The sequence below is a fragment of the Lepisosteus oculatus genome, chromosome 6, assembly GCF_040954835.1.
Source record: "Lepisosteus oculatus isolate fLepOcu1 chromosome 6, fLepOcu1.hap2, whole genome shotgun sequence".
NCBI lineage: Eukaryota > Metazoa > Chordata > Actinopteri > Semionotiformes > Lepisosteidae > Lepisosteus > Lepisosteus oculatus.
In genome coordinates, this window is record NC_090701.1 from 7614326 (window position 1) to 7628712 (window position 14387).

A 14387-nucleotide genomic window follows, 5' to 3' on the forward strand; every position below is an offset into this window, starting at 1 on the left:
AAAGAAGTTTTAAAATTTCTTTGTCACCTTTTTGAATTCAAGTATATGATGTTTATTGTTTTTAATGTGAACCTTGCAGGTGTACATGGGAAATGTAGTTAAATCAAGCATGTCACATATATCCCTAACTAACTGTAGCAAGAGATCAACTTGATTTGGCTTGATTTGATTTGATTAATTTGTATTTGAGTCTACAGAAAATGTTTCATGCTCTTGTGTATCTCTTTTTTTTTTCAGGTACTACTGCCAGCTATATATGTATACATATTATATGTATATCCATACATTAATATAGTGCTAATAGTGTTTGTAACATTATTATGCTTCATTCATTCCGTATGAATTTTCCATATTAAGTGGATTTAAAGAAGCAGTATGACGGATTAAATTAAGCTATGTTTTCACTAACATTTAAAGCACCACAAGTGCCACCTATTGATCTTCCTTGGGCAATGAAGCGTTAAATACAGAATGCTGAAATACACCACAGTATACTGCACTTTTCTTAAAACTAATGTGAGTTTTGATGCACATTCTAGATGGTCGCATCTGTAAAATAGTAGCCTCAATAAAAAAACAGTTCCATTAAATACAGTATTTGTCTTTGCAAATAAGCTAATTATAGGCTAATGTCAAGCTAATTGAATAATACACAACAAAATACTGTAAGTGTATTTACATATGCTTATAATGCATGCAGATATTGTATACATTTTGTGTGGTTCTTCTTTTCAATTTTTTCTTTTGAATTATTTCATTTTTTGGTCTCAAGTGTTTTTTAAAGGGCTTGTTTCATATTATTTTCACTGATCAATGAATTAAGAAAACATCTGAAGCATTAAGAAAATTCATATGGTATATATGTTTATTTCATTGATTTGAAAAAGGAAGTTGAAAGGAAATATTTTAACTTGGAATAACACAAAACAGTGCTTTAGTGTTAGGCACACAACTACTCCAGTCACTGCAACAGAATGGAATATACTGAGAAAATGATTTATAGGTTATGGGCACATCTCTTCGGTTTTATTATCTCTGAAAACAAATTAGTTTAGAGTGATTGCTTTAGACATCAAACATCACAGAGTCTATCTATCACTGAGGAGTCTTAACAAAGGCTCCCTTGCCTTCCATTTGCAAATTCTCACAGCATTCACATGGAAATCTCTACTATCCTGCAGCCTCTAACCTCCTCATCTTCAATTCTGTAGTTCCATCACTAACACTGCTTTGTGTGAGGGAGGATTTTTTTATTAATCAGGGACTGTGAATGGCAGCCAATCAGGAACAGAGCCCCCTCTGCTTCAGCCTTTCTGCTTTCCAGAGCTAAAAGTGATGCAGAGAGAGGCAGCTGGAGTTAGACACAACTGTAGTCAGTCTTGGAATCTAACTGCAGCTGAGAGTCAGCGGCTGAGCTGTGCTAAACACCAATGGAAAAAAATGTGTGAATTGAAAATGGCAATAAATGGGCACTGAAGGTAAGATAATTTAACCATTATGTTTCCAAATTAATGCAATATCCACAGGATATTCACTGTTTAGAATGATAGTATGACCATAATGTACTAGATAATCTTTACATATTTAATATGTACGGTATTTGCATTTCTGATGACTACCTTAGAAGTATATAAAGTCATTGGGGCTCAATTAAAGTTCCAAATATGAAAACTGAAAGCATTGGATCATAGTAATTACAGATTTGGCTTTATGAACTGTCAGTTGTTTCTCTTATGTAGTTGAAAATTGAAATAAACTAAATGAAAATATGTTTTCATTTGTAACTATACTATTTTGGATATTATGTTAAAAATAATTTTAGAAAGCATAATGTTTATAACAGTTGCCAATGCATAAACTGTCCATATTTTATTGTGACTTCAAAGGGTCTCTAAGAAAGAAATATATTTAAGATGACAGAGTATCAGGTATGTTTTAGCACTAGTTCAAACTAATCTATCATATTGATGGAAATGCAATGTAGCACTTTGGAAAGACTACAAGACTGCAGAGACAAAGGACTATATTTCTACAGGTAGACTGATCATTTTTACAGTATTTAGTATGTCAAGCAGTTAAACAATCTTTGTAAAAATATACAAAATACAAAAGAAATTTAAAATTGCTTTACCTACGCATGAACCATTTTGTAGTTTGCATCTTTACTAAGTTTTATACTGCAGCACATAAGCCTCACTATTAATTTTAGTGTCATTGTATTGTTTCTAAAATAATTTTTGTCTATGACTATCAATTTCAAAAACGCAGAACACTGGCTAATTTTGTATATATTGAACAGTTCTTTAATCAAGAAATCACTCCAATACAAGGATTAGTGTTGTATTAATAATTATTATAAACGGCAATTATTAGTGCATGTTAATAAGTAGAGCCAAAAATGTATACTTAGTTTTTTGGTAAGTTTGATGAGACTTACAATTTTAAGTCTCAGTGTGTATTAAGAGTGTTTTTAGTTTATTCACCCTTTGTGCATTTGGGCACAAGGATACAGTTAACATAACATTTTTCACATACTTAATATTTCTGTTGCTTATGAATCTGAATTTTGATAAATAAGCTACAAGAAAATACTCTACAGCCAAATGTTTCTAATGCCTTTAAAAGCAGACAGATTTTTTGCCTCTCCAACATCATTGTATTGAAAGAAACTGTACCACGGGATGGATGGGAAAGTATAGTGCTATATCTTTAATCGATGATGCTGTATTGTGTGACTCTGGAGAATTATGTATTATTATAATGGCATATTGTTATACAGACAATCTTTCATATACATAAATTTAGGATGTATTTGGTTGCTGTATAAAAGGGTGAATGCGTAATACTATATTTACTGAAATTAAGCAAAAAAGGCTTTTGAAGTATTGTCAGAATTATAATGGCTTTTCAGCTAGAGCATCAATAATTACATCCTTTACCCTCTATGCAGCAATAGGAAGCTTTACACATGAGGGTAAATATCCTGAAAAATGTAGTTTTCTTTTTAACTAACATTAAATTTATTTCACTTGCCAGATAAAAAGAATGTGCAGTTATTTAAAATTGAATTAAAGACTATTTTACCAACCAGTTCCAGACATATTTAAACTCTAAACCTGTACATTTCTTTAAACTAAAAAAAGTCAGTCTTTCAGAGCTTAAGAAAACAGACATTTTAAAGCAGTTTCATATTTCTTTCAATTTTCTTATACAACCAAGCCAAACTACCTAAAACCTGTATTTTTTCAATGAAAATTGTTTTTTCTTTTTTAGAATTATAGTTTGGATTAAATGCTGATGTGATAAATTTGTAGGTGTACAACACACTAAAACAAGCTACTCCAAATTCAAATTGACTATAATAAGTATAGTGTTAGTTACATTGATTTTTATGTCCTTTACATTTGATTTGGATTATATAAAAATAATTTATAATAACATTTTGCTTAATGAACTAGACAAATATCTAGATAGCCTTTTGTGTATGCTTCACAGAAACTCAGATTTAAAATGTATTATTTTAAAAGTGTACCTTTCAAACTTATTAAAGAAAAGGTTTACAAAGATTTCATTTTAGAAATATCTGGATTATGCTTCAAACTGTAACCATATTACAACTTAGAAGTCAAAGACTCCCAGGTTCAGACATTAAATGTTAAGCATCTTTGATCTATATCAAAGTTAAGTGAACATTACACAAATGCCTTAGATTAAAGTCCATCTGTAACTACAGTGATACTGGCAAAAAGGCATAACACAGATACTAGAAAGGTCTTGGGCTCCACCAAGTGGCAGATTTGTATTTAGACACAGGTGTACCATTTAAAAGTTGTATCTGTATTGCCAACTGCACCACAGACCTTGGAATGTGTGTGGTCAATCAATAGAAAATTGTGCATGGAATAGTAGAAGATAATGTTATTTTAAAAAAAAAATCATAATATTTCTTAGGTTCCTGTCATCATGAACATATTTAAAATGTAGTCTGCAGTGTGTTCTTCCAAACAACATTGCAAGTCCCATTGCAGGTCCATTATACAATTGACCTTTATCAGATCAAATTAATTAATTAAGATTATGGGAATAATCAACCCATTCCATATGAAAACAAACAAAAAAAAAATCTTATTCACAACAATATTTCTATTACACTTTCCTAATGCAAATGCAGCTGCTTAATATAAGATGTACCTGCTTTTCTTTCTGATTTAAGTGTATTGTCATGGTAAATTCATAGAGGTTTTGAATCCAGTGTAAATCATTAACCTATTTTGAACTTAAATTCAACAAATTATATTATTAATTTGTTTATTCCATATTGAATATGCTTTCCGTTGTAATTGGACATACCTGCATACAAGATAAATCAGACAAATTAAAAAATAAAACTTGCAATTCATGGTTGAAATGTAACATGGAAACGTATTACAGTTACATGAGCTTTGCTGTCAAAGTAATGGTAAGCACAGGTCCCCTGCCATTATTTTATTAGAGAACTGTAATTTTTCTGTTAGTATCTTATGTGGAAATTAATTTTGAATTTTCAACTGTAAAACTATGGCTGCAGTTGCATTAGGCAAAAACCCAGAACTCAGAGGCAACATAAACTTAAGAGGAAAGACACAATGTTATGATAGAAGAAAGCTTTCGGGGCTGAAATATAAACAGTATCGAATACATACCCTAAACCAAATACTGTATTTCAAGTTCTTAATTTGGAATGCTGGTATCAGTTATTTAATTAAGTTAATTCTTTCTTTTAGTTTTCCTTTTATTTTTTAAATTAAAATAATTCACCTTTTATGTTAGTTATGATAGTTGAAAGGGATCACAATGGGACAATAGGGATAAGAACAAAGTAGGTATAGTAAATTTAAATATTGAAATCTTGTTACATGGAAAAGTCAAATTGCACTTGATATGTTCACTTTTCATATGTGCTTTAGATAACATAACATAATTGATCATTCACCTTTAATAAATAAATTACTAATTAAAGACAAATACCTCTTGACTGATTTTAATACTTCTCTCATTATAAACTGCTTGGATGATAACTCAGTGTTACTAGTGATACATTGAAAAATAAAACAGTTTTATTTACAGTGATGTATCACCAAGTGTAGATGTTACTATAATTGCAGTTCAAATGATTGACATATTTAAAAAAAAAAACAATCTTTATTTTGCATTCATGTTTAAGTTTTCATTAAGGGTTTTTAACAAAAGTCTGTATACAGTAACTGCAATATCTTCATCACTGAATCAATAATTAAGAAATTGGAAATGTGTCTTTTGCCTGATGATCTTGATGTCCCTATACAGCAAATGGTTGACATTATCTTAAATATTATAAGCAAACAATACTAAAAGTAAATGGCATAAATAAATCACAGGATCCTTTGTATCCTTCAATTGTATTTTAATGTAGGGGTTAGTTACAAAGAGTAAAGTGTTCTTGAAAATTCTTTATTCTTTTAAAGGTGTTACAATTAGTAACTACATGTTGGTGTGGGTTAGAACTTTTTATATGTATCTTTGCCCCCCAAATATCACAAGAACATTTGTCTTAAGTGTTGTGTTCTGCATTGTATTACATACAAAATAGGATATTTTAGTAAAAACTAAAGAAAAGCAAAATTGTACTGTGAAGTTAAAAAACCTACAGTAGGGATCCATTATTCAAAAGTAAATAAGTGTTTTCAATCTAGTGTCTAATGAATCTATTAATGTATTTTGGGGGATCAGCAATTATATCCAAGATTGGCAAGTGATTTTTTTAAGACTTCCTCAAATGTTTTACATGCAGGAAAAACATAAAGTACCCCCACTGTTTTTTATTGTTCTAGATAAACATGCAAAAAGAAGGTTACATTGAAGTATTATTATTAATTTGTTTTCATCTACGTCATTGTCATACAGTACAAGCATCACTGCTAGTCAGGATTCTGTTCTTTGTGGACAGCAGTGCATGTTTGTAAGATGTAGAAGTAATAAAGAGCAAATTCAAAAAGCTATTGTGTCTGTAAGGGATTTAACAACATTTAGAACAACAGCTATGACTATTTAACAGAAATATGATTTTATACCACTGAAACAGCAAGGCTTATTAAAAATACAGGAATTAAGTTTGCTGCTCCCTTGCCAGTCTATCTCCCTCATCTCAGTGGTGCTAGATACAGAGAGGCCATTCCATTTGGTTCACATTTAAGGTGTTTTTCTAGCTGATAGAGTTTCCTGATAAGGAACAACTCCTAAGGCTGAGATTCTCCAGCCACCCTAATAAATGGTCATCTCTTGCGCCTTACTGTCTGGGAGATTCCTTGGGAGAATTGCATCCCAGGTTGTTTACAACCCTAATGTCAGAGAGCATGGTTACTCATCCTCTACCTCGATCAGCCAATCAGGAACAGGGTAACCCCACGTGGGTCTCGAATGCCCTCAGAACATTCAACCAATGAATAACCGTAGATCCTCTAGAAAAAAACATGCAGCACAGGGCCCAGAAGGGGCTCCTCCAGGACATTCTAAGACTCATCTCGGACAATCACGTAAAGGCCACTGTGTCCAAGTGCCAGGACTTTCATTTGTTCTAAGAGTCGTGAATGGAGGTCGCAGTGCGTAACGAAAGGATCCGCCCGAGGTTATCCCAGCAGCAAGCCTTGTGAACCCAACGCGAATGCTCACCTGGTCAACGAGTGAACTACGGTCGGAATTGTGGACAGCTGAATCTCAGGATTCAGGACTACCACTACATCGGGAACGAACCAGTCTTCTTCCCGTCTAAAGAGTGTGACTTGCTTGGACCCACAGTTACTTTCCGTGTACAGAATCTCTGCTAGTTAAGCCAATACTGACTAGCCGGTCTTCAGAGAGTCACTGTCAGCGCGTCGCAGCAGACATCTCTCCCCCCTTCTCCCCCACTTCACGCCAAACCAGCACTGCCTGGCACCGGGCCAGAGGATGCCGATTGGTGTATTTTTATTTTGAAATCATGTGAACCACTATTATTACACACAAACAGAAGCCAATCAGCAAATTGTGTGGCTTGTTAAGGTAATTTTGTGCCCCTAGAATTAGGTTTGCCACAGCAGAAGGTTCGATTACTTGTGCAATCATGACTTTTTTCATATTGATTATCTATTTCTTTCTTTCTTTTTGTTTTGTGTGGGCTATGAATATGTGTAGTAGGTGTATACATATAAATGCAAATAGTAATACTGTAGGTTTATTCCATGCTGAAAGGAGAAGAAGGGAAAGAAAGAAAACACAATGTATATATATACCACCTGGTATATATATATATTCTATATACGAAAAATATGAATTGTTACTTCAAAGTATTTTGGCTGCAAGATTTTAACCAACAAATAGTTAAATCAAAATATTTTTGAGGAACTATATTTACAGAAACAATTCTGGCTACAGAAATAGCAAGTTTATTCATGTAACTATTAGAAATATTGAATAATCCACAAGAACATATACAATAAGAAAAAAGAAATATGTCCAATTTTAGACAGCATGGGTTTGTCATCCTAAAACAGATACTTCAGGAACAAGCTCATATGCAGGCAAAACAGTATATTAAACATTATCATAAAGCAAAGTCTGCTTCTGTTTTGTTGTCAAGGGCACAGAAAGCTTTCTAAGCATTCTCCATAAAAAGTATGAAAGAAGACACTGTTTATGAAAGAGATGTACCAATCTTATACATTTTGCTATTTCATATTGTGGATCAGTAATACTAATGACATGTATCACTTCTTTGTCATTTATCAAAAGCCTTTCACACATTATTTTAATTTTCTCATATTCAGGCTAGTTGTTTTTGTTTATTCTCTTGTTTTTCTTTTCTAATTTTTGTATTCTAGTCTAAATGTGTGTTCATCAAGTCCTGTTTAAGACTTTTGTTTTAAATATTTAATTTTAGAAATTCAACATGGTCAGAGCTCACTAGTCATGATTACATTTTCCATTAATGGATATTAATTTGCAAAACCTATAATACAAACCACTTAATAATATACTCTGACATATACAAAAATTGATCTCCTTGACCATCCTACCTGACTATTACCCCTTGTATAAATGCATTAATTGTGAAAGAGATGACCACTGTCAATGTCATTATATTTGCCAACATCATAGATTGTGTCATGTATGCAATCAACATTGTATCTGTATAACTGAAAATTACCACAGGCTTTTGGTCGTTCTTAGATGTAATGACAGCACAAACCCTTCAGATATTAAAAACAACAACAAATATATTTATATTCCTTAAATATACATGGCTCACCATCAAATTTAGAGTTACTACTGAAATATAGTATACATCTCCATCAGCTACAACACGTTTTCTAGTAGTAATGATTCTAATATTAGAGGTTAAGGCTACTACTTTGACTGATTAATTTAAAATTATGCCTTTTTTGTCTTTATTTGTCCTTTGTTTCAACAATCATAATACTTCCCCTTACTTTTTCCTAAAATTATATCATCATTCATAACCACAGGACCCTTATCCTTACCTGCAATAGGTGAATTATTTTTACAACCTAATACACTGTTCAAAAAGAAACCATCCCTTTAAGTTTTCAAAATAGTTCATGATGAAGTAAAAAGGAATAATACTAATACACTTTATTTTATATGGTGCCTTTAAAGGTGGCTTCTCAAAGCGCCTTACAGAATGACAACAACAACAACAACAACAAAAACAACAACAACAAAAATTTTAAATAATCAAACACGATGAGAATACACAGAGGAGACAGTAGATGGTGGTACTAAATACAGTAGGAGCAGAGGGGTAAAGAATGGAACCAGTTAAGTAAAGGCTCTTCTAAAGAAGAAGGTTTTGAGTCTGGATTTGAAGGTGTTTAGAGAGGGTGACTCTCTGATACCCTTGGGGAGAGAGTTCCAGAGCTCAGGGGCATAACAGGAGAAGGCCCTGTCACCCATAGAGTGTAGATGGGCTTGGGGGTCAGTTAGGAGACAAGGATTAGAGTAGCGAAGATTGCGAGATGGGGAGTAGGGCAATAATAGATCAGACAGGTACTGAGGTGCCAAGCCATGCAGACCCTTATAGGTGAACAGGAGGATTTTTAAGTCAACATGAAACTTGCCAGGAAGCCAGTGCAAGGACTCCAGGATAGAAGTAATGTAATCACTTGCACTGGACCTAATCAGGATTCTGGCTGCCAAATTTTGGGTTGAATGTTAAGCCTGAATCAAATATCAACCCAAGTATTTCAATTTAGACTGAAGCTCAAGTACAGTACCATCCACAGACAGGGTTACAGGACTGGCCTTCAGTCTTGTCACAGTTAAGATTACATTTTGAGGCATCCAAGTTTTTATGTCAGAGATGCAATTAAATAGAATAGAGACAGCCACATCAGTATCAGGTTTGGTACGGATTAATATTTGAGTATCATCAGCATATAAATGATAGTTGAGGCCATGTGATCTTAAAAGCTGATCAAATGCTGAAAAGTAGGCAATCCAGTATCGAGCCTTGAGGAACACCAGATTTAACGAGACCAATTTCAGACCTAAATCCGCCAAGAGAGACAAATTGACAGCGAGGTAAGACTTGAACCATTTGATAGCAGTATCAGAAACTCCAAACACAGTCTCAAGATGAGAAAGTAAGATTACAAGAATCAGAAGCTATTAGAAGATCATTAGTAACTTTGACCAGGGCAGTTTCTATGCAGTGAAGTTGATGGAAGCCAGATTGGAGGGGTTTGAAAATGTATTTTACAATGAGATGGTTATGGAATTGAAATGTGACAGCAGTTTCTAGAATTTTTGGAAGAAGGGGTCAGTTGGATATGGGGCAAAAATTGTTTAGTTTGTCCAGAGCCATGTTAGGAAAGGGTGTACAGGGGGAATGGTTGTTTTGGGTTATGAATTATTCTGTACTTGCCATTTGAATTTGGCACTATTGCTTGATTTTCCTAATTGAGAACCCTGGGATATGACACCGGTCAAACACAACTAATGCATATCAAGCAGACATACTGTAACCACAATCAGAATAAGGAACTGTAGACAGTACAAACAAAGGAAAGAAAATGTTTTTGTCTTCTATTGTATAGTATATGAAGGGATGTTACGTCCCAGTGTGTGGTCTGTGTGTGTTTTTTATGTTCCACACTGCTGACCTTTGATTGTTCTCCCTCCCCCATTGGCCCACCATTACACAACTGTTCCGTATGACATCATCATCAATCAGCCTCTCAGCCAATCAGACTGCATCCTATACAGTATATAACATGGAGGTTTTCAGGAAGGAGAGGCCTCTCGTTTGACTTTGGCCCTGCTTGTTTTTTTTTTTGCTTTGCTTCATTTCGCTTTGGTTATCGCTTCATTTAGTTTTTGCTTCAGCTTTGTTGGTTTGTTTTGTTTTTTGTGTGTATTGTCGTATAGCTTCGGTTCTGTTGTTTTGTTGGTTTATGTTAGTTTCTTTGTATTTTTGTTTGTTTGTGTTTATCCTTGTTCTGCCATTACCTTGCCCTATGTGTTACATGTTCAACCTTTGTGTTTTTTTGTACCCTGTTCCTGTTGATTACTCTCGTTTTCCCTTATTTTTATTCCTAGTTCACTTGTGTTTTTGTGTGAACTTTTGCGTATAAGGTTAGTTTAAGTTGTTGGGTACATTCTACACAGTTGATTTGGTATTAGTAACACTAGTTTAGTATGGGTGAGTGCTGTTTGTCTTGTATGGTTTTGGGTAGTCAGTGGAGGTTAGCTAGGGTGTTGAAGACGCTGAAGACCGTGTGTTTTGAGTTTTCTTTTGTAGTCAGGTTAGCTTTCCCTCACTTTCCTAGCCAGCTCCATTTTGTTTGTTTTCTTTTCTTTGGCACCACTCTAGTTCCTTACCCTGTGTGTTATCGTGTCTTACCAGTCACTTATTCAACTTTGTTATCACACTTCCTAGTCCCTCATCAGAACCCACCTGCTTCCAAAAGAATGATCCTAAATGTTTCACCCCTTTATCCCTAGACACTTGGGGTCATAACAAGGAACATCGGCAGCCTCTTACAATTATGGAAATTTCATATATGAATGCACCTTTGATAAGGAATCTAGACATTTTAAATGTCTGTGGTACAATTCAAATGTCTTTCCAAGAAACAGATCCTTATCAATAAATGAACATCTACCTAAAGCTGAGAAAAGGTAGATCTTATATCACAGATACACAATTCAATTACAAAAAATATTTTTAATACATTTTTATTATCCTTATTTCAAAAATGCAATTTATTTAATGCATGTGCAGAACCTTCACTCAACCCATTTGACAAGTGATGATGGAACAATGGGATTAGCAGGCATTTGTTTTATTATTATATTGCAAAAAATGTCTAAAATATCTTCCCCTGAAATTTTTGGTTAATCCAATCAGATAGGTTACACCCATGTGGAGTCTGGATGTTCACAATGCCATAGATTCATAGTAAAGGTTTTTATTTAGATGTACAGTCATGACCTTCTTTGGGAAATGCAGGCTCCAAAAAATTGGATTGAGTAAACTCAAATATAACAGAAAGTAAGCACCAGTCTCTGCAGTTTGTATTTACCTCTAGTCTCTCTTCTTAAGTCTCCTCGTGTAGTCTTTTGTACCAATCACCTAACTATATTATTGGAGGTGAGCCTAACACTAAGTTTTTTTTAAGATCACTTTATTGGCCATATACAATTTCTCGTATTTGTCAATTTGTCTTTTTGCAACAATAAGTTAATTTGCTTATTAATCATTCTCTAATAGCACAACACTGCATCTACATTCTCATACCAGTCAGGCCAACTCCCACACAACCCCACACTCTAGACAATTTGCATTTATTGTGGGACAAGATCTAGTGCTTCCAAATCTGAGAGCTTCTTGATGATTATTTTATTCTTATTATTGGTGACAGTTGACCAAGAATGAATTGAATGAAATAAATTGACCAAGAATTCTTCGATATGACTTTTCAAAATGAACTATCCTTTTGCTGGACATAAAGCACTGTAACATTTACAGGTCTGGAAAATTGGCCAGTTCCATAAAGTAGGTGTTCAGCATTTGGAAATCCAAAAAAGTTCCATCTATTATAAATATGCATGGTTCCTGGTCTGATACAAGGATACAAGCTGTTTAGAACTGGATCCAGCTATGAAAGCTGTTGACCAAGACTAAAAGCATCTTCAGACCAAGCCCATGATTTGGATCATACTGACATACTGACAATATACTGTATACAGTAAAACTCAATTCAAACCTAAGACATTTGTCTTCTATTTTCTATGTAACACAAACCGTTACTGGGTCACATCCTGTGTAATTGATAAATGATTCTGAATAAGCAGACAAACATTCATACATGGATATTGTATTAACAGATATTGTAAGAAGTCAGGAAAAATAAGCAGACTATGCTTCCAAACTGATAGCTGTGCCATGAAATAGACATCAAAGCTCTGAGGTTCTGTAGTACCTGTATGTACAGGTAGTGTGAAAGTTTAGTATTTTACATGTGGACCACTAATAAACACAGCTGTAAATGTTATAAAACAAGATAGTTTGTTATAGAATGTTATGTTCTGTGGCAACAAATACAAATCTGGTTATATCTGGATTTGGACAATATTTATTGTAGGCAAAACACAAGTTATAGTATACTGTATATCAGGTATATTACTGGTAGTTATAATATATATAGTTGTAGTACAGTATATCAGGTATAATACTTTAGTAATATTTCAGTTCATGGACAAATGAAAGGGAAATGAGATATGATTCCAAGTATTTATAAAAAACAATTAAGAATATCTTCAGTTGTAATGTTTGCATTTTTTAGATAAAATGGAGAAGTGAAAAAACAATACATTTATATGTAAATAGATTTAGTTTTTGTCTTGTAGTTCATTTAAAATAATGAAGTCAAACTGTCTACTTCATTGAAGTTTCTCACAGAAAAATCTCCTTTGTGTTCAGATTTAAAAAACATTGATACTGAAGAACAGACCTATGGAAAAGATTTAGATTTTTAAGCTGACTCATCATTTTTTTTCACTGGGGTGTGTAGAAAGCTATGAAGTGTAAACAGAATATTGTGAGGCACCTTTAAAAGTGTAAAATTTAAATCCAGAGGATGTGTGGCATACCTGGGGTTGTTAGAATAGAATTCTTTAAAAGGTGGATCTTGGGAAAAACTAAAGTAAAAAACAACAATTGTCTTATCTACAGTTTGATTAACAGATACAAAGCTTTAATGAAAAACATTATACATCTCATGAGACAACATTTGTGACCACATTTTAAAATAAATTGAAATAGTATGGCATCTGAGACTGGTGTCACTTAGACTAGGGTATTGTAACTCAATTCCATGCTGTTTAGCATCTAATTTACATGAACTTTTACAATGTAGTGTGAAGAAAAAAATAACAGTCTAAGATGCCTAAGATATGTAAGTCTGTAGATGTGAATGAACATATTTATTATCTAGGGTTTTTAAGGAGACAATGGCAATACACAAGTTTAGTGGAAGAAAACAATCAAACTACAAAAAAATTAACATAAAACACCATAATTGCAAAATCCAGGATTAATTAATTTACAAGGTCAAAGCAATGGCTTCAGATGTTTTCCAAAAATATTATTTATAGGCCCTTCTCTGCCCACACACAGTCTGCAGATTAAATGAAACTAAATGCTTCAGATGGAACGCATTTCACAGTACTGCTAGAAATAAGCATTGCATTGTCTTAATAATTTAACATACAATATCTATGAGCAAAGGAACTTTGGAAAAGTTTATGTAGTGCTCAGATTTATGCTATCTTGTAACAAAATACAGTGAAGATAACAGGCTTGTACATAGATTAGACTATATTTTAATACAGTATTGTACATTTTCAATAAAAAGTCAACTATTATAAATTTTATTATATAAATATTATGATCTGTGTCCATTATCACACATAGTTGTATTAATTACAAAAAACTTATCTGAGGGTTTTTCTGCATTTAATTAACTTTTATTTTACAATATGTTGATCTACGCCCTGTTGTATAACATGAGGTAAAAAAATACAATGCATTAAACAATAGTAAAACAACATGAACAAGAACCATTTTTTCAATAAAATTAATGTAATTTTTTTATTAGAGGAGATTTAATTTAATATGTAACTGTATTAAATCTTCAAAAAATAAAAATCCTTATTTTGACATCACTAAACTGTTTTGTTTTAAAAAACTATAAAATAATTAACAGTGAAAGAGCTTTGATAATGCATTGTGAATTAATTTACATCATTACAATATCTCAGTTTTCAAGCACTTCAGTTCACTTAGTAATTAAAGATGATGAAGAGCATAA

At 33.1% G+C, this 14387-nt stretch overlaps 1 protein-coding gene across 1 annotated transcript in view; it reads left to right on the forward strand.

Annotated features, from left to right (window-relative positions):
* Positions 1-1261: 1261 nt before the first annotated feature.
* cdh10a (cadherin 10, type 2a (T2-cadherin)) overlaps positions 1262-14387 on the forward strand; it is a 56669-nt gene continuing 43543 nt past the window's right edge. The window contains exon 1 of the mRNA XM_006634541.3: positions 1262-1478. The gene's annotated coding sequence lies outside the window, so the exon portion shown is untranslated. The remainder of the gene's footprint in view (positions 1479-14387) is intronic.